Source organism: Zootermopsis nevadensis, unplaced genomic scaffold (genome assembly GCF_977971745.1).
Source record: "Zootermopsis nevadensis isolate Lab colony 2312 unplaced genomic scaffold, Znev_1.0 Znev_ptg000003l, whole genome shotgun sequence".
Lineage (NCBI taxonomy): Eukaryota > Metazoa > Arthropoda > Insecta > Blattodea > Termopsidae > Zootermopsis > Zootermopsis nevadensis.
The window spans coordinates 1-27686 of NW_028259135.1; the positions used below are offsets into that span (position 1 = coordinate 1).

The following is a 27686-nucleotide window of genomic DNA, read 5'->3' on the forward strand; positions in this document are numbered from 1 at the left end:
ACCTAACCTAACCTAACCTAACCTAACCTAACCTAACCTAAACCTAACCTAACCTAACCTAACCTAACCTAACCTAACCTAACCTAACCTAACCTAACCTAACCTAACCTAACCTAACCTAACCTAACCTAACCTAACCTAACCTAACCTAACCTAACCTAACCTAACCTAACCTAACCTAACCTAACCTAACCTAACCTAACCTAACCTAACCTAACCTAACCTAACCTAACCTAACCTAACCTAACCTAACCTAACCTAACCTAACCTAACCTAACCTAACCTAACCTAACCTAACCTAACCTAACCTAACCTAACCTAACCTAACCTAACCTAACCTAACCTAACCTAACCTAACCTAACCTAACCTAACCTAACCTAACCTCCTAACCTAACCTAACCTAACCTAACCTAACCTAACCTAACCTAACCTAACCTAACCTAACCTAACCTAACCTAACCTAACCTAACCTAACCTAACCTAACCTAACCTAACCTAACCTAACCTAACCTAACCTAACCTAACCTAACCTAACCTAACCTGACCTGACCTGACCTCACCTGACCTGACCTGACCTGACCTGACCTGACCTGACCTGACCTGATCTGACCTGACCTGACCTGACCTGACCTGACCTGACCTGACCTGACCTGACCTGACCTGACCTGACCTGACCTGACCTGACCTGACCTGACCTGACCTGACCTGACCTGACCTGACCTGACCTGACCTGACCTGACCTGACCTGACCTGACCTGACCTGACCTGACCTGACCTGACCTGACCTGACCTGACCTGACCTGACCTGACCTGACCTGACCTGACCTGACCTGACCTGACCTGACCTGACCTGACCTGACCTGACCTGACCTGACCCTGACCTGACCTGACCTGACCTGACCTGACCTGACCTGACCTGACCTGACCTGACCTGACCTGACCTGACCTGACCTGACCTGACCTGACCTGACCTGACCTGACCTGACCTGACCTGACCGGACCTGACCTGACCTGACCTGACCTGACCTGACCTGACCTGACCTGACCTGACCTGACCTGACCTGACCTGACCTGACCTGACCTGACCTGACCTGACCTGACCTGACCTGACCTGACCTGACCTGACCTGACCTGACCTGACCTGACCTGACCTGACCTGACCTGACCTGACCTGACCTGACCTGACCTGACCTGACCTGACCTGACCTGACCTGACCTGACCTGACCTGACCTGACCTGACCTGACCTGACCTGACCTGACCTGACCTGACCTGACCTGACCTGACCTGACCTGACCTGACCTGACCTGACCTGACCTGACCTGACCTGACCTGACCTTGTCCCAAGTCTTGAGAAGTTCTTGTCCCAAGTCTTGAGAAGTTCATGTCCCAAGTCTTGAGAATTCACTCGTCCCAAGTCTTGAGAAGTCACTCGTCCCAAGTCTTCAGAAGTTATTGTCCCAAGTATTGAGAAGTCACTCGTCCCAAGTGGCGTGAAACGCGAAGAAAACTAAGAAAAATCGAAATTTTCGAAAACAATTTGAATTCAGCTAAGATGGGTGAGGCACAGCCCTAAAAAAGCAGACAACACTTGGGACAAGAACTTCTCAAGACTTGATACAAGAACTTCTCAAGACTTGGGACAAGAACTTTTCAAGTTTTTCTTAGAATTTTCCGAACTTGTACCAAAAACTAAGTTTTTGGCAAAGTTCGAAGAAATTCTCAGTTCTACCTAGAGTGTATGGAAGGAATTCAGGATTCCTAAATGATAACATTATTCAAAATAAAAAAGTCTTTATTATGCAAAAAAATTCTGTTTGTACATCAGTTTACAAAATATAATTCATTCACTTATTTCATCTTCTTAATCTCGACTGGAAAAAAGTATCATCACCTGAACAAAATCAAAAAACAAACATTAATTTCAATCAAAGCAAATAAAATTAACTGAAAACAAAATAAATATATTCTGCGTAGGACTTCTCAAGACTTGGGACAAGTGACTTCTCAAGACTTGGGACAAGTGACTTCTCAAGACTTGGGACAAGGACTTCTCAAGACTTGGGACAAGGGACTTCTCAAGACTTGGGACAAGGGACTTCTCAAGACTTGGGACAAGAACTTCTCAAGACTTGGGACAAGAACTTCTCAAGACTTGGGACGAGTGACTTCTCAAAACTTGGAACGAGTGACTTCTCAAGACCTGGGACAAGTGACTTCTCAAGACTTGGGACAAGAACTTCTCAAGACTTGGGACAAGGACTTCTCAAGACTTGGGACAAGTGACTTCTCAAGACTTGGGAGTCTAGACCTGATAAGGATGGGACAGGTCAAATTTAGAAGGAAAAATTTTCAAATGTTTCGAAAAATCAAAAAACGCTGCAAACCTACTGAAATGCGCACAAAACCAAATATTTTCGGAATATTCGGGAAAAAATTAAAAGTTGAAATTTTTCAAAAATTCTTAGTTTTGTGCGCTTTTTGGACGATTTGCTACGTTTTTCGATTTTTTGAAATTTTTCGAAAAAATTGAAATTTCTCAAAGGGGTACCCCTTTGAGAATTTTCAAAAATTTTCGAAATTTTGAAAAAATTAAAAACGACTGCAAATGGCGCGAAACGCGAAGAAAACTAAGAATTTTCTAAAAAATTTGAATTCAGCTAAGACAGGTGAGGCACAGCCCTAAACAAGCAGACAAGACTTGGGACAATAACTTCTCAAGACTTGGGACGAGTGACTTGTCAAGACTTGGGACAAGAACTTCTCAAGACTTGGGACAAGAACGTCTCAAGACTTGGGACGAATGACTTCTCAAGACTTGGGAAAAGAACTTCTCAAGACTTGGGACAAGTGACTTCTCAAGACTTGGGACAAGAACTTCTCATGACTTGGGACAAGAACTTCTCAAGACTTGGGACAAGAACTTCTCAAGACTTGGGACGAGTGACTTCTCAAGACTTGGGACAAGTGACTTCTCAAGACTTGGGACAAGAACTTCTCAAGACTTGGGACAAGGACTTCTCAAGACTTGGGACAAGTGACTTCTCAAGACTTGGGACAAGAACTTCTCAAGACTTGGGACAAGAACTTCTCAAGACTTGGGACAAGTGACTTCTCAAGACTTGGGACAAGTGACTTCTCAAGACTTGGGACAAGAACTTCTCAAGACTTGGGACAAGAACTTCTCAAGACTTGGGACAAGTGACTTCTCAAGACTTGGGACAAGAACTTCTCAAGACTTGGGACAAGAACTTCTCAAAACTTGGAACGAGTGACTTCTCAAGACCTGGGACAAGTGACTTCTCAAGACTTGGGACAAGAACTTCTCAAGACTTGGGACAAGGACTTCTCAAGACTTGGGACAAGTGACTTCTCAAGACTTGGGAGTCTAGTCCTGATAAGGATGGGACAGGTCAAATTTAGAAGGAAAATTTTCAAATTTTTCGAAAAATCAAAAAATGCTGCAAACCTTCTGAAATGCGCACAAAACCAAAAATTTTCGGAATATTCGGAAAAAAATTAAAAGTTGAAATTTTTCAAAAATTCTTAGTTTTGTGCGCTTTTTGGACGATTTGCTACGTTTTTCGATTTTTTGAAATTTTTCGAAAAAATTGAAATTTCTCAAAGGGGTACCCCTTTGAGAATTTTCAAAAATTTTCGAAATTTTAAAAAAATTAAAAACGACTGCAAATGGCGCGAAACGCGAAGAAAACTAAGAATTTTCGAAAAAATTTGAATTCAGCTAAGACAGGTGACGCACAGCCCTAAACAAGCAGACAAGACTTGGGACAATAACTTCTCAAGACTTGGGACGAGTGACTTGTCAAGACTTAGGACAAGTGACTTCTCAAGACTTGGGACAAGAACTTCTCAAGACTTGGGACAAGAACTTCTCAAGACTTGGGACAAGAACTTCTCAAGACTTGGGACGAGTGACTTCTCAAGACTTGGGACAAGTGACTTCTCAAGACTTGGGACAAGAACTTCTCAAGACTTGGGACAAGTGACTTCTCAAGACTTGGGACAAGAACTTCTCAAGACTTGGGACGAGTGACTTCTCAAGACTTGGAACGAGTGACTTCTCAAGACCTGGGACAAGTGACTTCTCAAGACTTGGGACAAGAACTTCTCAAGACTTGGGACAAGGACTTCTCAAGACTTGGGACAAGTGACTTCTCAAGACTTGGGACAAGAACTTCTCAAGACTTGGGACAAGAACTTCTCAAGACTTGGGACAAGTGACTTCTCAAGACTTGGGACAAGAACTTCTCAAGACTTGGGACAAGAACTTCTCAAGACTTGGGACAAGTGACTTCTCAAGACTTGGGACAAGTGACTTCTCAAGACTTGGGACAAGAACTTCTCAAGACTTGGGACAAGAACTTCTCAAGACTTGGGACAAGTGACTTCTCAAGACTTGGGACAAGAACTTCTCAAGACTTGGGACAAGAACTTCTCAAAACTTGGAACGAGTGACTTCTCAAGACCTGGGACAAGTGACTTCTCAAGACTTGGGACAAGAACTTCTCAAGACTTGGGACAAGGACTTCTCAAGACTTGGGACAAGTGACTTCTCAAGACTTGGGAGTCTAGTCCTGATAAGGATGGGACAGGTCAAATTTAGAAGGAAAAATTTTCAAATTTTTCGAAAAATCAAATAACGCTGCAAACCTTCTGAAATGCGCACAAAACCAAAAATTTTCGGAATATTCGGAAAAAAATTAAAAGTTGAAATTTTTCAAAAATTCTTAGTTTTGTGCGCTTTTTGGACGATTTGCTACGTTTTTCGATTTTTTGAAATTTTTCGAAAAAATTGAAATTTCTCAAAGGGGTACCCCTTTGAGAATTTTCAAAAATTTTCGAAATTTTAAAAAAATTAAAAACGACTGCAAATGGCGTGAAACGCGAAGAAAACTAAGAATTTTCGAAAAAAATTGAATTCAGCTAAGACTGGTGAGGCACAGCCCTAAACAAGCAGACAAGACTTGGGACAATAACTTCTCAAGACTTGGGACAAGGACTTCTCAACACTTGGGACAAGAACTTCTCAAGATTTGGGACAAGAACTTCTCAAGACTTGGGACAAGAACTTCTCAAGACTTGGGACGAGTGACTTCTCAAGACTTAGGACAAGTGACTTCTCAAGACTTGGGACAAGAACTTCTCAAGACTTGGGACAAGTGACTTCTCAACACTTGGGACAAGAACTTCTTAAGACTTGGGACGAGTGACTTCTCAAGACTTGGGACGAGTGACTTCTCAAGACTTGGGACAAGTGACTTCTCAAGACTTGGGACAAGAACTTCTCAAGACTTGGGACAAGGACTTCTCAAGACTTGGGACAAGTGACTTCTCAAGACTTGGGAGTCTAGTCCTGATAAGGATGGGACAGGTCAAATTTAGAAGGAAAAATTTTCAAATTTTTCGAAAAATCAAAAAAACGCTGCAAACCTTCTGAAATGCGCACAAAACCAAAAATTTTCTGAAAATTCGGAAAAAAATTAAAAGTTGAAATTTTTCAAAAATTCTTAGTTTTGTGCGCTTTTTGGACGATTTGCCACGTTTTTCGATTTTTCGAAATTTTTGGAAAAAATTGAAATTTCTCAAAGGGGTACCCCTTTGAGAATTTTCAAAAATTTTCAAAATTTTAAAAAAATTAAAAACGACTGCAAATGGCGCGAAACGCGAAGAAAACTAAGAATTTTCGAAAAAATTTGAATTCAGCTAAGACAGGTGAGGCACAGCCCTAAACAAGCAGACAAGACTTGGGACAATAACTTCTCAAGACTTGGGACAAGTGACTTCTCAAGACTTGGGACAAGAACTTCTCAAGACTTGGGACAAGAACTTCTCAAGACTTGGGACGAGTGACTTCTCAAGACTTGGGACAAGTGACTTCTCAAGACTTGGGTGTCTAGTCCTGATAGGGCTGGGACAGGTCAAATTTAGAAGGAAAAATTTTCAAATTTTTCGAAAAATCAAAAAAACGCTGCAAACCTTCTGAAATGCGCACAAAACCAAAAATTTTCTGAAAATTCGGAAAAAAATTAAAAGTTGAAATTTTTCAAAAATTCTTAGTTTTGTGCGCTTTTTGGACGATTTGCCACGTTTTTCGATTTTTCGAAATTTTTGGAAAAAATTGAAATTTCTCAAAGGGGTACCCCTTTGAGAATTTTCAAAAATTTTCAAAATTTTAAAAAAATTAAAAACGACTGCAAATGGCGCGAAACGCGAAGAAAACTAAGAATTTTCGAAAAAATTTGAATTCAGCTAAGACAGGTGAGGCACAGCCCTAAACAAGCAGACAAGACTTGGGACAATAACTTCTCAAGACTTGGGACAAGTGACTTCTCAAGACTTGGGACAAGAACTTCTCAAGACTTGGGACAAGAACTTCTCAAGACTTGGGACGAGTGACTTCTCAAGACTTGGGACAAGTGACTTCTCAAGACTTGGGTGTCTAGTCCTGATAGGGCTGGGACAGGTCAAATTTAGAAGGAAAAATTTTCAAATTTTTCGAAAAATGAAAAAACGCTGCAAACCTTCTGAAATGCGCACAAAACCAAAAATTTTCGGAAAATTCGGAAAAAAATTAAAAGTTGAAATTTTTCAAAAATTCTTAGTTTTGTGCGCTTTTTGGACGATTTGCCACGTTTTTCGATTTTTCGAAAAAATTGAAATTTCTCAAAGGGGTACCCCTTTGAGAATTTTCAAAATTTTTCGAAATTTTAAAAAAATTAAAAACGACTGCAAATGGCGTGAAACGCGAAGAAAACTAAGAATTTTCGAAAAAAATTGAATTCAGCTAAGACAGGTGAGGCACAGCCCTAAACAAGCAGACAAGACTTGGGACAAGGACTTCTCAAGACTTGGGACAAGAACTTCTCAAGACTTGGGACAAGAACTTCTCAAGACTTGGGACGAGTGACTTCTCAAGACTTAGGACAAGTGACTTCTCAAGACTTGGGACAAGAACTTCTCAGGACTTGGGACAAGTGAATTCTCAACACTTGGGACAAGAACTTCTTAAGACTTGGGGCGAGTGACTTCTCAAGACTTGGGACGAGTGACTTCTCAAGACTTGGGACAAGTGACTTCTCAAGACTTGGGACAAGAACTTCTCAAGACTTGGGACAAGGACTTCTCAAGACTTGGGACAAGTGACTTCTCAAGACTTGGGAGTCTAGTCCTGATAAGGATGGGACAGGTCAAATTTAGAAGGAAAAATTTTCAAATTTTTCGAAAAATCAAAAAACGCTGCAAACCTTCTGAAATGCGCACAAAACCAAAAATTTTCTGAAAATTCGGAAAAAAATTAAAAGTTGAAATTTTTCAAAAATTCTTAGTTTTGTGCGCTTTTTGGACGATTTGCCACGTTTTTCAATTTTTCGAAATTTTTCGAAAAAATTGAAATTTCTCAAAGGGGTACCCCTTTGAGAATTTTCAAAAATTTTCGAAATTTTAAAAAAATTAAAAACGACTGCAAATGGCGCGAAACGCGAAGAAAACTAAGAATTTTCGAAAAAATTTGAATTCAGCTAAGACAGGTGAGGCACAGCCCTAAACAAGCAGACAAGACTTGGGACAATAACTTCTCAAGACTTGGGACGAGTGACTTGTCAAGACTTGGGACAAGAACTTCTCAAGACTTGGGACAAGAACTTCTCAAAACTTGGGACGAGTGACTTCTCAAGACTTGGGACAAGAACTTCTCAAGACTTGGGACAAGTGACTTCTCAAGACTTGGGACAAGAACTTCTCAAGACTTGGGACAAGAACTTCTCAAGACTTGGGACAAGAACTTCTCAAGACTTGGGACAAGTGACTTCTCAAGACTTGGGACAAGAACTTCTCAAGACTTGGGACGAGTGACTTCTCAAGACTTGGGACAAGTGACTTCTCAAGACTTGGGTGTCTAGTCCTGATAGGGATGGGACAGGTCAAATTTAGAAGGAAAAATTTTCAATTTTTTCGAAAAATCAAAAAACGCTGCAAACCTTCTGAAATGCGCACAAAACCAAAAATTTTCGGAAAATTTGGAAAAAAATTAAAACTTGAAAATTTTCAAAAATTCTTAGTTTTGTGCGCTTTTTGGACGATTTGCCACGTTTTTCGATTTTTCGAAAAAATTGAAATTTCTCAAAGGGGTACCCCTTTGAGAATTTTCGAAATTTTAAAAAAATTAAAAACGACTGCAAATGGCGTGAAACGCGAAGAAAACTAAGAATTTTCGAAAAAAATTGAATTCAGCTAAGACAGGTGAGGCACAGCCCTAAACAAGCAGACAAGACTTGGGACAATAACTTCTCAAGACTTGGGACAAGGACTTCTCAAGACTTGGGACAAGAACTTCTCAAGACTTGGGACAAGAACTTCTCAAGACTTGGGACAAGAACTTCTCAAGACTTGGGACAAGTGACTTCTCAAGACTTGGGACAAGAACTTCTCAAGACTTGGGACAAGGACTTCTCAAGACTTGGGACAAGTGACTTCTCAAGACTTGGGAGTCTAGACCTGATAAGGATGGGACAGGTCAAATTTAGAAGGAAAAATTTTCAAATTTTTCGAAAAATCAAAAAGCGCTGCAAACCTTCTGAAATGCGCACAAAACCAAAAATTTTCGGAAAATTTGGAAAAAAATTAAAACTTGAAAATTTTCAAAAATTCTTAGTTTTGTGCGCTTTTTGGACGATTTGCCACGTTTTTCGATTTTTCGAAAAAATTGAAATTTCTCAAAGGGGTACCCCTTTGAGAATTTTCAAAATTTTTTGAAATTTTAAAAAAATTAAAAACGACTGCAAATGGCGTGAAACGCGAAGAAAACTAAGAATTTTCGAAAAAAATTGAATTCAGCTAAGTCAGGTGAGGCACAGCCCTAAACAAGCAGACAAGACTTGGGACAATAACTTCTCAAGACTTGGGACAAGGACTTCTCAAGACTTGGGACAAGAACTTCTCAAGACTTGGGACAAGAACTTCTCAAGACTTGGGACGAGTGACTTCTCAAGACTTAGGACAAGTGACTTCTCAAGACTTGGGACAAGAACTTCTCAAGACTTGGGACAAGTGAATTCTCAAGACTTGGGACAAGAACTTCTTAAGACTTGGGACGAGTGACTTCTCAAGACTTGGGACAAGAACTTCTCAAGACTTGGGACAAGAACTTCTCAAGACTTGGGACAAGAACTTCTCAAGACTTGGGACAAGAACTTCTCAAGACTTGCGACGAGTGACTTCTCAAGACTTGGAACAAGAACTTCTCAAGATTTGGGACGAGTGACTTCTCAAGACTTGGGACGAGTGACTTCTCAAGACTTGGGACAAGAACTTCTCAAGACTTGGGACAAGTGACTTCTCAAGACTTGGGACAAGAACTTCTCAAGACTTGGGACAAGAACTTCTCAAGACTTGGGACGAGTGACTTCTCAAGACTTGGGACGAGTGACTTCTCAAGACTTGGGACAAGTGACTTCTCAAGACTTGGGACAAGAACTTCTCAAGACTTGGGACAAGAACTTCTCAAGACTTGGGACAAGAACTTCTCAAGACTTGGGACGAGTGACTTCTCAAGACTTGGGACGAGTGACTTCTCAAGACTTGGGACAAGTGACTTCTCAAGACTTGGGTGTCTAGTCCTGATAGGGATGGGACAGGTCAAATTTAGAAGGAAAAATTTTCAAATTTTTCGAAAAATCAAAAAACGCTGCAAACCTTCTGAAATGCGCACAAAACCAAAAATTTTCGGAAAATTTTAAAAAAAAATTAAAACTTGAAAATTTTCAAAAATTCTTAGTTTTGTGCGCTTTTTGGACGATTTGCCACGTTTTTCGATTTTTCGAAAAAATTGAAATTTCTCAAAGGGGTACCCCTTTGAGAATTTTCAAAATTTTTCGAAATTTTAAAAAAATTAAAAACGACTGCAAATGGCGTGAAACGCGAAGAAAACTAAGAATTTTCGAAAAAAATTGAATTCAGCTAAGACAGGTGAGGCACAGCCCTAAACAAGCAGACAAGACTTGGGACAAGGACTTCTCAAGACTTGGGACAAGAACTTCTCAAGACTTGGGACAAGAACTTCTCAAGACTTGGGACGAGTGACTTCTCAAGACTTAGGACAAGTGACTTCTCAAGACTTGGGACAAGAACTTCTCAGGACTTGGGACAAGTGAATTCTCAACACTTGGGACAAGAACTTCTTAAGACTTGGGGCGAGTGACTTCTCAAGACTTGGGACGAGTGACTTCTCAAGACTTGGGACAAGTGACTTCTCAAGACTTGGGACAAGAACTTCTCAAGACTTGGGACAAGGACTTCTCAAGACTTGGGACAAGTGACTTCTCAAGACTTGGGAGTCTAGTCCTGATAAGGATGGGACAGGTCAAATTTAGAAGGAAAAATTTTCAAATTTTTCGAAAAATCAAAAAACGCTGCAAACCTTCTGAAATGCGCACAGAACCAAAAATTTTCTGAAAATTCGGAAAAAAATTAAAAGTTGAAATTTTTCAAAAATTCTTAGTTTTGTGCGCTTTTTGGACGATTTGCCACGTTTTTCAATTTTTCGAAATTTTTCGAAAAAATTGAAATTTCTCAAAGGGGTACCCCTTTGAGAATTTTCAAAAATTTTCGAAATTTTAAAAAAATTAAAAACGACTGCAAATGGCGCGAAACGCGAAGAAAACTAAGAATTTTCGAAAAAATTTGAATTCAGCTAAGACAGGTGAGGCACAGCCCTAAACAAGCAGACAAGACTTGGGACAATAACTTCTCAAGACTTGGGACGAGTGACTTGTCAAGACTTGGGACAAGAACTTCTCAAGACTTGGGACAAGAACTTCTCAAAACTTGGGACGAGTGACTTCTCAAGACTTGGGACAAGAACTTCTCAAGACTTGGGACAAGTGACTTCTCAAGACTTGGGACAAGAACTTCTCAAGACTTGGGACAAGAACTTCTCAAGACTTGGGACAAGAACTTCTCAAGACTTGGGACAAGTGACTTCTCAAGACTTGGGACAAGAACTTCTCAAGACTTGGGACGAGTGACTTCTCAAGACTTGGGACAAGTGACTTCTCAAGACTTGGGTGTCTAGTCCTGATAGGGATGGGACAGGTCAAATTTAGAAGGAAAAATTTTCAATTTTTTCGAAAAATCAAAAAACGCTGCAAACCTTCTGAAATGCGCACAAAACCAAAAATTTTCGGAAAATTTGGAAAAAAATTAAAACTTGAAAATTTTCAAAAATTCTTAGTTTTGTGCGCTTTTTGGACGATTTGCCACGTTTTTCGATTTTTCGAAAAAATTGAAATTTCTCAAAGGGGTACCCCTTTGAGAATTTTCGAAATTTTAAAAAAATTAAAAACGACTGCAAATGGCGTGAAACGCGAAGAAAACTAAGAATTTTCGAAAAAAATTGAATTCAGCTAAGACAGGTGAGGCACAGCCCTAAACAAGCAGACAAGACTTGGGACAATAACTTCTCAAGACTTGGGACAAGGACTTCTCAAGACTTGGGACAAGAACTTCTCAAGACTTGGGACAAGAACTTCTCAAGACTTGGGACAAGAACTTCTCAAGACTTGGGACAAGTGACTTCTCAAGACTTGGGACAAGAACTTCTCAAGACTTGGGACAAGGACTTCTCAAGACTTGGGACAAGTGACTTCTCAAGACTTGGGAGTCTAGACCTGATAAGGATGGGACAGGTCAAATTTAGAAGGAAAAATTTTCAAATTTTTCGAAAAATCAAAAAGCGCTGCAAACCTTCTGAAATGCGCACAAAACCAAAAATTTTCGGAAAATTTGGAAAAAAATTAAAACTTGAAAATTTTCAAAAATTCTTAGTTTTGTGCGCTTTTTGGACGATTTGCCACGTTTTTCGATTTTTCGAAAAAATTGAAATTTCTCAAAGGGGTACCCCTTTGAGAATTTTCAAAATTTTTTGAAATTTTAAAAAAATTAAAAACGACTGCAAATGGCGTGAAACGCGAAGAAAACTAAGAATTTTCGAATAAAATTGAATTCAGCTAAGACAGGTGAGGCACAGCCCTAAACAAGCAGGCAAGACTTGGGACAATAACTTCTCAAGACTTGGGACAAGGACTTCTCAAGACTTGGGACAAGAACTTCTCAAGACTTGGGACGAGTGACTTCTCAAGACTTGGGACGAGTGACTTCTCAAGACTTGGGACAAGTGACTTCTCAAGTCTTGGGACGAGTGACTTCAAGACTTGGGACGAGTGAATTCTCAAGACTTGGGACGAGTGACTTCTCAAGACTTGCGACAAGAACTTCTCAAGACTTGGGACGAGTGACTTCTCAAGACTTGGGACGAGTGACTTCTCAAGACTTGGGACAAGTGACTTCTCAAGACTTGGGACAACAACTTCTCAAGACTTGGGACAAGGACTTCTCAAGACTTGGGACAAGGACTTCTCAAGACTTGGGACAAGTGACTTCTCAAGTCTTGGGACGAGTGACTTCTCAAGACTTGGGACGAGTGAATTCTCAAGACTTGGGACGAGTGACTTCTCAAGACTTGGGACAAGTGACTTCTCAAGACTAGGGAGTCTAGTCCTGATAGGGATGGGACAGGTCAAATTTAGAAGGAAACATTTTCAAATTTTTCGAAAAATCAAAAAACGCTGCAAACCTTCTGAAATGCGCACAAAACCAAAAATTTTCGGAAAATTCGGAAAAAAATTAAAAGTTGAAAATTTTCAAAAATTCTTAGTTTTGTGCGCTTTTTGGACGATTTGCCACGTTTTTCGATTTTTCGAAATTTTTCGAAAAAATTGAAATTTCTCAAAGGGGTACCCCTTTGAGAATTTTCAAAAATTTTCGAAATTTTAAAAAAATTAAAAACGACTGCAAATGGCGTGAAACGCGAAGAAAACTAAGAATTTTCGAAAAAAATTGAATTCAGCTAAGACTGGTGAGGCACAGCCCTAAACAAGCAGACAAGACTTGGGACAATAACTTCTCAAGACTTGGGACAAGGACTTCTCAACACTTGGGACAAGAACTTCTCAAGACTTGGGACAAGAACTTCTCAAGACTTGGGAAAAGAACTTCTCAAGACTTGGGACGAGTGACTTCTCAAGACTTAGGACAAGTGACTTCTCAAGACTTGGGACAAGAACTTCTCAAGACTTGGGACAAGTGACTTCTCAACACTTGGGACAAGAACTTCTTAAGACTTGGGACGAGTGACTTCTCAAGACTTGGGACGAGTGACTTCTCAAGACTTGGGACAAGTGACTTCTCAAGACTTGGGACAAGAACTTCTCAAGACTTGGGACAAGAACTTCTCAAGACTTGGGACAAGAACTTCTCAAGACTTGGGACAAGTGACTTCTCAAGACTTGGGACAAGAACTTCTCAAGACTTGGGACAAGAACTTCTCAAAACTTGGAACGAGTGACTTCTCAAGACCTGGGACAAGTGACTTCTCAAGACTTGGGACAAGAACTTCTCAAGACTTGGGACAAGGACTTCTCAAGACTTGGGACAAGTGACTTCTCAAGACTTGGGAGTCTAGTCCTGATAAGGATGGGACAGGTCAAATTTAGAAGGAAAATTTTCAAATTTTTCGAAAAATCAAAAAATGCTGCAAACCTTCTGAAATGCGCACAAAACCAAAAATTTTCGGAATATTCGGAAAAAAATTAAAAGTTGAAATTTTTCAAAAATTCTTAGTTTTGTGCGCTTTTTGGACGATTTGCTACGTTTTTCGATTTTTCGAAAAAATTGAAATTTCTCAAAGGGGTACCCCTTTGAGAATTTTCAAAAATTTTCGAAATTTTAAAAAAATTAAAAACGACTGCAAATGGCGCGAAACGCGAAGAAAACTAAGAATTTTCGAAAAAATTTGAATTCAGCTAAGACAGGTGACGCACAGCCCTAAACAAGCAGACAAGACTTGGGACAATAACTTCTCAAGACTTGGGACGAGTGACTTGTCAAGACTTAGGACAAGTGACTTCTCAAGACTTGGGACAAGAACTTCTCAAGACTTGGGACAAGAACTTCTCAAGACTTGGGACAAGAACTTCTCAAGACTTGGGACGAGTGACTTCTCAAGACTTGGGACAAGTGACTTCTCAAGACTTGGGACAAGAACTTCTCAAGACTTGGGACAAGTGACTTCTCAAGACTTGGGACAAGAACTTCTCAAGACTTGGGACGAGTGACTTCTCAAGACTTGGAACGAGTGACTTCTCAAGACCTGGGACAAGTGACTTCTCAAGACTTGGGACAAGAACTTCTCAAGACTTGGGACAAGGACTTCTCAAGACTTGGGACAAGTGACTTCTCAAGACTTGGGACAAGAACTTCTCAAGACTTGGGACAAGAACTTCTCAAGACTTGGGACAAGTGACTTCTCAAGACTTGGGACAAGAACTTCTCAAGACTTGGGACAAGAACTTCTCAAGACTTGGGACAAGTGACTTCTCAAGACTTGGGACAAGTGACTTCTCAAGACTTGGGACAAGAACTTCTCAAGACTTGGGACAAGAACTTCTCAAGACTTGGGACAAGTGACTTCTCAAGACTTGGGACAAGAACTTCTCAAGACTTGGGACAAGAACTTCTCAAAACTTGGAACGAGTGACTTCTCAAGACCTGGGACAAGTGACTTCTCAAGACTTGGGACAAGAACTTCTCAAGACTTGGGACAAGGACTTCTCAAGACTTGGGACAAGTGACTTCTCAAGACTTGGGAGTCTAGTCCTGATAAGGATGGGACAGGTCAAATTTAGAAGGAAAAATTTTCAAATTTTTCGAAAAATCAAATAACGCTGCAAACCTTCTGAAATGCGCACAAAACCAAAAATTTTCGGAATATTCGGAAAAAAATTAAAAGTTGAAATTTTTCAAAAATTCTTAGTTTTGTGCGCTTTTTGGACGATTTGCTACGTTTTTCGATTTTTTGAAATTTTTCGAAAAAATTGAAATTTCTCAAAGGGGTACCCCTTTGAGAATTTTCAAAAATTTTCGAAATTTTAAAAAAATTAAAAACGACTGCAAATGGCGTGAAACGCGAAGAAAACTAAGAATTTTCGAAAAAAATTGAATTCAGCTAAGACTGGTGAGGCACAGCCCTAAACAAGCAGACAAGACTTGGGACAATAACTTCTCAAGACTTGGGACAAGGACTTCTCAACACTTGGGACAAGAACTTCTCAAGATTTGGGACAAGAACTTCTCAAGACTTGGGACAAGAACTTCTCAAGACTTGGGACGAGTGACTTCTCAAGACTTAGGACAAGTGACTTCTCAAGACTTGGGACAAGAACTTCTCAAGACTTGGGACAAGTGACTTCTCAACACTTGGGACAAGAACTTCTTAAGACTTGGGACGAGTGACTTCTCAAGACTTGGGACGAGTGACTTCTCAAGACTTGGGACAAGTGACTTCTCAAGACTTGGGACAAGAACTTCTCAAGACTTGGGACAAGGACTTCTCAAGACTTGGGACAAGTGACTTCTCAAGACTTGGGAGTCTAGTCCTGATAAGGATGGGACAGGTCAAATTTAGAAGGAAAAATTTTCAAATTTTTCGAAAAATCAAAAAAACGCTGCAAACCTTCTGAAATGCGCACAAAACCAAAAATTTTCTGAAAATTCGGAAAAAAATTAAAAGTTGAAATTTTTCAAAAATTCTTAGTTTTGTGCGCTTTTTGGACGATTTGCCACGTTTTTCGATTTTTCGAAATTTTTGGAAAAAATTGAAATTTCTCAAAGGGGTACCCCTTTGAGAATTTTCAAAAATTTTCAAAATTTTAAAAAAATTAAAAACGACTGCAAATGGCGCGAAACGCGAAGAAAACTAAGAATTTTCGAAAAAATTTGAATTCAGCTAAGACAGGTGAGGCACAGCCCTAAACAAGCAGACAAGACTTGGGACAATAACTTCTCAAGACTTGGGACAAGTGACTTCTCAAGACTTGGGACAAGAACTTCTCAAGACTTGGGACAAGAACTTCTCAAGACTTGGGACGAGTGACTTCTCAAGACTTGGGACAAGTGACTTCTCAAGACTTGGGTGTCTAGTCCTGATAGGGCTGGGACAGGTCAAATTTAGAAGGAAAAATTTTCAAATTTTTCGAAAAATCAAAAAAACGCTGCAAACCTTCTGAAATGCGCACAAAACCAAAAATTTTCTGAAAATTCGGAAAAAAATTAAAAGTTGAAATTTTTCAAAAATTCTTAGTTTTGTGCGCTTTTTGGACGATTTGCCACGTTTTTCGATTTTTCGAAATTTTTGGAAAAAATTGAAATTTCTCAAAGGGGTACCCCTTTGAGAATTTTCAAAAATTTTCAAAATTTTAAAAAAATTAAAAACGACTGCAAATGGCGCGAAACGCGAAGAAAACTAAGAATTTTCGAAAAAATTTGAATTCAGCTAAGACAGGTGAGGCACAGCCCTAAACAAGCAGACAAGACTTGGGACAATAACTTCTCAAGACTTGGGACAAGTGACTTCTCAAGACTTGGGACAAGAACTTCTCAAGACTTGGGACAAGAACTTCTCAAGACTTGGGACGAGTGACTTCTCAAGACTTGGGACAAGTGACTTCTCAAGACTTGGGTGTCTAGTCCTGATAGGGCTGGGACAGGTCAAATTTAGAAGGAAAAATTTTCAAATTTTTCGAAAAATGAAAAAACGCTGCAAACCTTCTGAAATGCGCACAAAACCAAAAATTTTCGGAAAATTCGGAAAAAAATTAAAAGTTGAAATTTTTCAAAAATTCTTAGTTTTGTGCGCTTTTTGGACGATTTGCCACGTTTTTCGATTTTTCGAAAAAATTGAAATTTCTCAAAGGGGTACCCCTTTGAGAATTTTCAAAATTTTTCGAAATTTTAAAAAAATTAAAAACGACTGCAAATGGCGTGAAACGCGAAGAAAACTAAGAATTTTCGAAAAAAATTGAATTCAGCTAAGACAGGTGAGGCACAGCCCTAAACAAGCAGACAAGACTTGGGACAAGGACTTCTCAAGACTTGGGACAAGAACTTCTCAAGACTTGGGACAAGAACTTCTCAAGACTTGGGACGAGTGACTTCTCAAGACTTAGGACAAGTGACTTCTCAAGACTTGGGACAAGAACTTCTCAGGACTTGGGACAAGTGAATTCTCAACACTTGGGACAAGAACTTCTTAAGACTTGGGGCGAGTGACTTCTCAAGACTTGGGACGAGTGACTTCTCAAGACTTGGGACAAGTGACTTCTCAAGACTTGGGACAAGAACTTCTCAAGACTTGGGACAAGGACTTCTCAAGACTTGGGACAAGTGACTTCTCAAGACTTGGGAGTCTAGTCCTGATAAGGATGGGACAGGTCAAATTTAGAAGGAAAAATTTTCAAATTTTTCGAAAAATCAAAAAACGCTGCAAACCTTCTGAAATGCGCACAAAACCAAAAATTTTCTGAAAATTCGGAAAAAAATTAAAAGTTGAAATTTTTCAAAAATTCTTAGTTTTGTGCGCTTTTTGGACGATTTGCCACGTTTTTCAATTTTTCGAAATTTTTCGAAAAAATTGAAATTTCTCAAAGGGGTACCCCTTTGAGAATTTTCAAAAATTTTCGAAATTTTAAAAAAATTAAAAACGACTGCAAATGGCGCGAAACGCGAAGAAAACTAAGAATTTTCGAAAAAATTTGAATTCAGCTAAGACAGGTGAGGCACAGCCCTAAACAAGCAGACAAGACTTGGGACAATAACTTCTCAAGACTTGGGACGAGTGACTTGTCAAGACTTGGGACAAGAACTTCTCAAGACTTGGGACAAGAACTTCTCAAAACTTGGGACGAGTGACTTCTCAAGACTTGGGACAAGAACTTCTCAAGACTTGGGACAAGTGACTTCTCAAGACTTGGGACAAGAACTTCTCAAGACTTGGGACAAGAACTTCTCAAGACTTGGGACAAGAACTTCTCAAGACTTGGGACAAGTGACTTCTCAAGACTTGGGACAAGAACTTCTCAAGACTTGGGACGAGTGACTTCTCAAGACTTGGGACAAGTGACTTCTCAAGACTTGGGTGTCTAGTCCTGATAGGGATGGGACAGGTCAAATTTAGAAGGAAAAATTTTCAATTTTTTCGAAAAATCAAAAAACGCTGCAAACCTTCTGAAATGCGCACAAAACCAAAAATTTTCGGAAAATTTGGAAAAAAATTAAAACTTGAAAATTTTCAAAAATTCTTAGTTTTGTGCGCTTTTTGGACGATTTGCCACGTTTTTCGATTTTTCGAAAAAATTGAAATTTCTCAAAGGGGTACCCCTTTGAGAATTTTCGAAATTTTAAAAAAATTAAAAACGACTGCAAATGGCGTGAAACGCGAAGAAAACTAAGAATTTTCGAAAAAAATTGAATTCAGCTAAGACAGGTGAGGCACAGCCCTAAACAAGCAGACAAGACTTGGGACAATAACTTCTCAAGACTTGGGACAAGGACTTCTCAAGACTTGGGACAAGAACTTCTCAAGACTTGGGACAAGAACTTCTCAAGACTTGGGACAAGAACTTCTCAAGACTTGGGACAAGTGACTTCTCAAGACTTGGGACAAGAACTTCTCAAGACTTGGGACAAGGACTTCTCAAGACTTGGGACAAGTGACTTCTCAAGACTTGGGAGTCTAGACCTGATAAGGATGGGACAGGTCAAATTTAGAAGGAAAAATTTTCAAATTTTTCGAAAAATCAAAAAGCGCTGCAAACCTTCTGAAATGCGCACAAAACCAAAAATTTTCGGAAAATTTGGAAAAAAATTAAAACTTGAAAATTTTCAAAAATTCTTAGTTTTGTGCGCTTTTTGGACGATTTGCCACGTTTTTCGATTTTTCGAAAAAATTGAAATTTCTCAAAGGGGTACCCCTTTGAGAATTTTCAAAATTTTTTGAAATTTTAAAAAAATTAAAAACGACTGCAAATGGCGTGAAACGCGAAGAAAACTAAGAATTTTCGAAAAAAATTGAATTCAGCTAAGTCAGGTGAGGCACAGCCCTAAACAAGCAGACAAGACTTGGGACAATAACTTCTCAAGACTTGGGACAAGGACTTCTCAAGACTTGGGACAAGAACTTCTCAAGACTTGGGACAAGAACTTCTCAAGACTTGGGACGAGTGACTTCTCAAGACTTAGGACAAGTGACTTCTCAAGACTTGGGACAAGAACTTCTCAAGACTTGGGACAAGTGAATTCTCAAGACTTGGGACAAGAACTTCTTAAGACTTGGGACGAGTGACTTCTCAAGACTTGGGACAAGAACTTCTCAAGACTTGGGACAAGAACTTCTCAAGACTTGGGACAAGAACTTCTCAAGACTTGGGACAAGAACTTCTCAAGACTTGCGACGAGTGACTTCTCAAGACTTGGAACAAGAACTTCTCAAGATTTGGGACGAGTGACTTCTCAAGACTTGGGACGAGTGACTTCTCAAGACTTGGGACAAGAACTTCTCAAGACTTGGGACAAGTGACTTCTCAAGACTTGGGACAAGAACTTCTCAAGACTTGGGACAAGAACTTCTCAAGACTTGGGACGAGTGACTTCTCAAGACTTGGGACGAGTGACTTCTCAAGACTTGGGACAAGTGACTTCTCAAGACTTGGGACAAGAACTTCTCAAGACTTGGGACAAGAACTTCTCAAGACTTGGGACAAGAACTTCTCAAGACTTGGGACGAGTGACTTCTCAAGACTTGGGACGAGTGACTTCTCAAGACTTGGGACAAGTGACTTCTCAAGACTTGGGTGTCTAGTCCTGATAGGGATGGGACAGGTCAAATTTAGAAGGAAAAATTTTCAAATTTTTCGAAAAATCAAAAAACGCTGCAAACCTTCTGAAATGCGCACAAAACCAAAAATTTTCGGAAAATTTTAAAAAAAAATTAAAACTTGAAAATTTTCAAAAATTCTTAGTTTTGTGCGCTTTTTGGACGATTTGCCACGTTTTTCGATTTTTCGAAAAAATTGAAATTTCTCAAAGGGGTACCCCTTTGAGAATTTTCAAAATTTTTCGAAATTTTAAAAAAATTAAAAACGACTGCAAATGGCGTGAAACGCCAAGAAAACTAAGAATTTTCGAATAAAATTGAATTCAGCTAAGACAGGTGAGGCACAGCCCTAAACAAGCAGGCAAGACTTGGGACAATAACTTCTCAAGACTTGGGACAAGGACTTCTCAAGACTTGGGACAAGAACTTCTCAAGACTTGGGACGAGTGACTTCTCAAGACTTGGGACGAGTGACTTCTCAAGACTTGGGACAAGTGACTTCTCAAGTCTTGGGACGAGTGACTTCAAGACTTGGGACGAGTGAATTCTCAAGACTTGGGACGAGTGACTTCTCAAGACTTGCGACAAGAACTTCTCAAGACTTGGGACGAGTGACTTCTCAAGACTTGGGACGAGTGACTTCTCAAGACTTGGGACAAGTGACTTCTCAAGACTTGGGACAACAACTTCTCAAGACTTGGGACAAGGACTTCTCAAGACTTGGGACAAGTGACTTCTCAAGACTTGGGAGTCTAGTCCTGATAAGGATGGGACAGGTCAAATTTAGAAGGAAAAATTTTCAAATTTTTCGAAAAATCAAAAAAACGCTGCAAACCTTCTGAAATGCGCACAAAACCAAAAATTTTCTGAAAATTCGGAAAAAAATTAAAAGTTGAAATTTTTCAAAAATTCTTAGTTTTGTGCGCTTTTTGGACGATTTGCCACGTTTTTCGATTTTTCGAAATTTTTGGAAAAAATTGAAATTTCTCAAAGGGGTACCCCTTTGAGAATTTTCAAAAATTTTCAAAATTTTAAAAAAATTAAAAACGACTGCAAATGGCGCGAAACGCGAAGAAAACTAAGAATTTTCGAAAAAATTTGAATTCAGCTAAGACAGGTGAGGCACAGCCCTAAACAAGCAGACAAGACTTGGGACAATAACTTCTCAAGACTTGGGACAAGTGACTTCTCAAGACTTGGGACAAGAACTTCTCAAGACTTGGGACAAGAACTTCTCAAGACTTGGGACGAGTGACTTCTCAAGACTTGGGACAAGTGACTTCTCAAGACTTGGGTGTCTAGTCCTGATAGGGCTGGGACAGGTCAAATTTAGAAGGAAAAATTTTCAAATTTTTCGAAAAATGAAAAAACGCTGCAAACCTTCTGAAATGCGCACAAAACCAAAAATTTTCGGAAAATTCGGAAAAAAATTAAAAGTTGAAATTTTTCAAAAATTCTTAGTTTTGTGCGCTTTTTGGACGATTTGCCACGTTTTTCGATTTTTCGAAATTTTTGGAAAAAATTGAAATTTCTCAAAGGGGTACCCCTTTGAGAATTTTCAAAAATTTTCGAAATTTTAAAAAAATTAAAAACGACTGCAAATGGCGTGAAACGCGAAGAAAACTAAGAATTTTCGAAAAAAATTGAATTCAGCTAAGACTGGTGAGGCACAGCCCTAAACAAGCAGACAAGACTTGGGACAATAACTTCTCAAGACTTGGGACAAGGACTTCTCAAGACTTGGGACAAGAACTTCTCAAGACTTGGGACAAGAACTTCTCAAGACTTGGGACAAGAACTTCTCAAGACTTGGGACGAGTGACTTCTCAAGACTTAGGACAAGTGACTTCTCAAGACTTGGGACAAGAAATTCTCAAGACTTGGGACAAGTGACTTCTCAACACTTGGGACAAGAACTTCTTAAGACTTGGGACGAGTGACTTCTCAAGACTTGGGACGAGTGACTTCTCAAGACTTGGGACAAGTGACTTCTCAAGACTTGGGACAAGAACTTCTCAAGACTTGGGACAAGGACTTCTCAAGACTTGGGACAAGTGACTTCTCAAGACTTGGGAGTCTAGTCCTGATAAGGATGGGACAGGTCAAATTTAGAAGGAAAAATTTTCAAATTTTTCGAAAAATGAAAAAACGCTGCAAACCTTCTGAAATGCGCACAAAACCAAAAATTTTCTGAAAATTCGGAAAAAAATTAAAAGTTGAAATTTTTCAAAAATTCTTAGTTTTGTGCGCTTTTTGGACGATTTGCCACGTTTTTCGATTTTTCGAAATTTTTGGAAAAAATTGAAATTTCTCAAAGGGGTACCCCTTTGAGAATTTTCAAAAATTTTCAAAATTTTAAAAAAATTAAAAACGACTGCAAATGGCGCGAAACGCGAAGAAAACTAAGAATTTTCGAAAAAATTTGAATTCAGCTAAGACAGGTGAGGCACAGCCCTAAACAAGCAGACAAGACTTGGGACAATAACTTCTCAAGACTTGGGACAAGTGAATTCTCAACACTTGGGACAAGAACTTCTTAAGACTTGGGGCGAGTGACTTCTCAAGACTTGGGACGAGTGACTTCTCAAGACTTGGGACAAGTGACTTCTCAAGACTTGGGTGTCTAGTCCTGATAGGGCTGGGACAGGTCAAATTTAGAAGGAAAAATTTTCAAATTTTTCGAAAAATGAAAAAACGCTGCAAACCTTCTGAAATGCGCACAAAACCAAAAATTTTCGGAAAATTCGGAAAAAAATTAAAAGTTGAAATTTTTCAAAAATTCTTAGTTTTGTGCGCTTTTTGGACGATTTGCCACGTTTTTCGATTTTTCGAAAAAATTGAAATTTCTCAAAGGGGTACCCCTTTGAGAATTTTCAAAATTTTTCGAAATTTTAAAAAAATTAAAAACGACTGCAAATGGCGTGAAACGCGAAGAAAACTAAGAATTTTCGAAAAAAATTGAATTCAGCTAAGACAGGTGAGGCACAGCCCTAAACAAGCAGACAAGACTTGGGACAAGGACTTCTCAAGACTTGGGACAAGAACTTCTCAAGACTTGGGACAAGAACTTCTCAAGACTTGGGACGAGTGACTTCTCAAGACTTAGGACAAGTGACTTCTCAAGACTTGGGACAAGAACTTCTCAGGACTTGGGACAAGTGAATTCTCAACACTTGGAACAAGAACTTCTTAAGACTTGGGGCGAGTGACTTCTCAAGACTTGGGACGAGTGACTTCTCAAGACTTGGGACAAGTGACTTCTCAAGACTTGGGACAAGAACTTCTCAAGACTTGGGACGAGTGACTTCTCAAGACTTGGGACAAGTGACTTCTCAAGACTTGGGTGTCTAGTCCTGATAGGGCTGGGACAGGTCAAATTTAGAAGGAAAAATTTTCAAATTTTTCGAAAAATGAAAAAACGCTGCAAACCTTCTGAAATGCGCACAAAACCAAAAATTTTCGGAAAATTCGGAAAAAAATTAAAAGTTGAAATTTTTCAAAAATTCTTAGTTTTGTGCGCTTTTTGGACGATTTGCCACGTTTTTCGATTTTTCGAAAAAATTGAAATTTCTCAAAGGGGTACCCCTTTGAGAATTTTCAAAATTTTTCGAAATTTTAAAAAAATTAAAAACGACTGCAAATGGCGTGAAACGCGAAGAAAACTAAGAATTTTCGAAAAAAATTGAATTCAGCTAAGACAGGTGAGGCACAGCCCTAAACAAGCAGACAAGACTTGGGACAAGGACTTCTCAAGACTTGGGACAAGAACTTCTCAAGACTTGGGACAAGAACTTCTCAAGACTTGGGACGAGTGACTTCTCAAGACTTAGGACAAGTGACTTCTCAAGACTTGGGACAAGAACTTCTCAGGACTTGGGACAAGTGAATTCTCAACACTTGGGACAAGAACTTCTTAAGACTTGGGGCGAGTGACTTCTCAAGACTTGGGACGAGTGACTTCTCAAGACTTGGGACAAGTGACTTCTCAAGACTTGGGACAAGAACTTCTCAAGACTTGGGACAAGGACTTCTCAAGACTTGGGACAAGTGACTTCTCAAGACTTGGGAGTCTAGTCCTGATAAGGATGGGACAGGTCAAATTTAGAAGGAAAAATTTTCAAATTTTTCGAAAAATCAAAAAACGCTGCAAACCTTCTGAAATGCGCACAAAACCAAAAATTTTCTGAAAATTCGGAAAAAAATTAAAAGTTGAAATTTTTCAAAAATTCTTAGTTTTGTGCGCTTTTTGGACGATTTGCCACGTTTTTCAATTTTTCGAAATTTTTCGAAAAAATTGAAATTTCTCAAAGGGGTACCCCTTTGAGAATTTTCAAAAATTTTCGAAATTTTAAAAAAATTAAAAACGACTGCAAATGGCGCGAAACGCGAAGAAAACTAAGAATTTTCGAAAAAATTTGAATTCAGCTAAGACAGGTGAGGCACAGCCCTAAACAAGCAGACAAGACTTGGGACAATAACTTCTCAAGACTTGGGACGAGTGACTTGTCAAGACTTGGGACAAGAACTTCTCAAGACTTGGGACAAGAACTTCTCAAAACTTGGGACGAGTGACTTCTCAAGACTTGGGACAAGAACTTCTCAAGACTTGGGACAAGTGACTTCTCAAGACTTGGGACAAGAACTTCTCAAGACTTGGGACAAGAACTTCTCAAGACTTGGGACAAGAACTTCTCAAGACTTGGGACAAGTGACTTCTCAAGACTTGGGACAAGAACTTCTCAAGACTTGGGACGAGTGACTTCTCAAGACTTGGGACAAGTGACTTCTCAAGACTTGGGTGTCTAGTCCTGATAGGGATGGGACAGGTCAAATTTAGAAGGAAAAATTTTCAATTTTTTCGAAAAATCAAAAAACGCTGCAAACCTTCTGAAATGCGCACAAAACCAAAAATTTTCGGAAAATTTGGAAAAAAATTAAAACTTGAAAATTTTCAAAAATTCTTAGTTTTGTGCGCTTTTTGGACGATTTGCCACGTTTTTCGATTTTTCGAAAAAATTGAAATTTCTCAAAGGGGTACCCCTTTGAGAATTTTCGAAATTTTAAAAAAATTAAAAACGACTGCAAATGGCGTGAAACGCGAAGAAAACTAAGAATTTTCGAAAAAAATTGAATTCAGCTAAGACAGGTGAGGCACAGCCCTAAACAAGCAGACAAGACTTGGGACAATAACTTCTCAAGACTTGGGACAAGGACTTCTCAAGACTTGGGACAAGAACTTCTCAAGACTTGGGACAAGAACTTCTCAAGACTTGGGACAAGAACTTCTCAAGACTTGGGACAAGTGACTTCTCAAGACTTGGGACAAGAACTTCTCAAGACTTGGGACAAGGACTTCTCAAGACTTGGGACAAGTGACTTCTCAAGACTTGGGAGTCTAGACCTGATAAGGATGGGACAGGTCAAATTTAGAAGGAAAAATTTTCAAATTTTTCGAAAAATCAAAGAGCGCTGCAAACCTTCTGAAATGCGCACAAAACCAAAAATTTTCGGAAAATTTGGAAAAAAATTAAAACTTGAAAATTTTCAAAAATTCTTAGTTTTGTGCGCTTTTTGGACGATTTGCCACGTTTTTCGATTTTTCGAAAAAATTGAAATTTCTCAAAGGGGTACCCCTTTGAGAATTTTCAAAATTTTTTGAAATTTTAAAAAAATTAAAAACGACTGCAAATGGCGTGAAACGCGAAGAAAACTAAGAATTTTCGAATAAAATTGAATTCAGCTAAGACAGGTGAGGCACAGCCCTAAACAAGCAGGCAAGACTTGGGACAATAACTTCTCAAGACTTGGGACAAGGACTTCTCAAGACTTGGGACAAGAACTTCTCAAGACTTGGGACGAGTGACTTCTCAAGACTTGGGACGAGTGACTTCTCAAGACTTGGGACAAGTGACTTCTCAAGTCTTGGGACGAGTGACTTCAAGACTTGGGACGAGTGAATTCTCAAGACTTGGGACGAGTGACTTCTCAAGACTTGCGACAAGAACTTCTCAAGACTTGGGACGAGTGACTTCTCAAGACTTGGGACGAGTGACTTCTCAAGACTTGGGACAAGTGACTTCTCAAGACTTGGGACAACAACTTCTCAAGACTTGGGACAAGGACTTCTCAAGACTTGGGACAAGGACTTCTCAAGACTTGGGACAAGTGACTTCTCAAGTCTTGGGACGAGTGACTTCTCAAGACTTGGGACGAGTGAATTCTCAAGACTTGGGACGAGTGACTTCTCAAGACTTGGGACAAGTGACTTCTCAAGACTAGGGAGTCTAGTCCTGATAGGGATGGGACAGGTCAAATTTAGAAGGAAACATTTTCAAATTTTTCGAAAAATCAAAAAACGCTGCAAACCTTCTGAAATGCGCACAAAACCAAAAATTTTCGGAAAATTCGGAAAAAAATTAAAAGTTGAAAATTTTCAAAAATTCTTAGTTTTGTGCGCTTTTTGGACGATTTGCCACGTTTTTCGATTTTTCGAAATTTTTCGAAAAAATTGAAATTTCTCAAAGGGGTACCCCTTTGAGAATTTTCAAAAATTTTCGAAATTTTAAAAAAATTAAAAACGACTGCAAATGGCGTGAAACGCGAAGAAAACTAAGAATTTTCGAAAAAAATTGAATTCAGCTAAGACTGGTGAGGCACAGCCCTAAACAAGCAGACAAGACTTGGGACAATAACTTCTCAAGACTTGGGACAAGGACTTCTCAACACTTGGGACAAGAACTTCTCAAGACTTGGGACAAGAACTTCTCAAGACTTGGGAAAAGAACTTCTCAAGACTTGGGACGAGTGACTTCTCAAGACTTAGGACAAGTGACTTCTCAAGACTTGGGACAAGAACTTCTCAAGACTTGGGACAAGTGACTTCTCAACACTTGGGACAAGAACTTCTTAAGACTTGGGACGAGTGACTTCTCAAGACTTGGGACAAGTGACTTCTCAAGACTTGGGACAAGAACTTCTCAAGACTTGGGACAAGGACTTCTCAAGACTTGGGACAAGTGACTTCTCAAGACTTGGGAGTCTAGACTTGATAAGGATGGGACAGGTCAAATTTAGAAGGAAAAATTTTCAAATTTTTCGAAAAATCAAAAAGCGCTGCAAACCTTCTGAAATGCGCACAAAACCAAAAATTTTCGGAAAATTTGGAAAAAAATTAAAACTTGAAAATTTTCAAAAATTCTTAGTTTTGTGCGCTTTTTGGACGATTTGCCACGTTTTTCGATTTTTCGAAAAAATTGAAATTTCTCAAAGGGGTACCCCTTTGAGAATTTTCAAAATTTTTTGAAATTTTAAAAAAATTAAAAACGACTGCAAATGGCGTGAAACGCGAAGAAAACTAAGAATTTTCGAAAAAAATTGAATTCAGCTAAGTCAGGTGAGGCACAGCCCTAAACAAGCAGACAAGACTTGGGACAATAACTTCTCAAGACTTGGGACAAGGACTTCTCAAGACTTGGGACAAGAACTTCTCAAGACTTGGGACAAGAACTTCTCAAGACTTGGGACGAGTGACTTCTCAAGACTTAGGACAAGTGACTTCTCAAGACTTGGGACAAGAACTTCTCAAGACTTGGGACAAGTGAATTCTCAAGACTTGGGACAAGAACTTCTTAAGACTTGGGACGAGTGACTTCTCAAGACTTGGGACGAGTGACTTGTCAAGACTTGGGACAAGAACTTCTCAAGACTTGGGACAAGAACTTCTCAAAACTTGGGACGAGTGACTTCTCAAGACTTGGGACAAGAACTTCTCAAGACTTGGGACAAGTGACTTCTCAAGACTTGGGACAAGAACTTCTCAAGACTTGGGACAAGAACTTCTCAAGACTTGGGACAAGAACTTCTCAAGACTTGGGACAAGAACTTCTCAAGACTTGCGACGAGT

At 39.3% G+C, this 27686-nt stretch overlaps 1 protein-coding gene across 1 annotated transcript in view; it reads right to left on the bottom strand.

The window, feature by feature from the left end:
* Nucleotides 1-1774: 1774 nt before the first annotated feature.
* LOC110841049 (transcription-associated protein 1-like) overlaps nt 1775-27686 on the bottom strand; it is a 41254-nt gene continuing 15342 nt past the window's right edge. The window contains exon 10 of the mRNA XM_087359699.1: nt 1775-1894. The gene's annotated coding sequence lies outside the window, so the exon portion shown is untranslated. The remainder of the gene's footprint in view (nt 1895-27686) is intronic.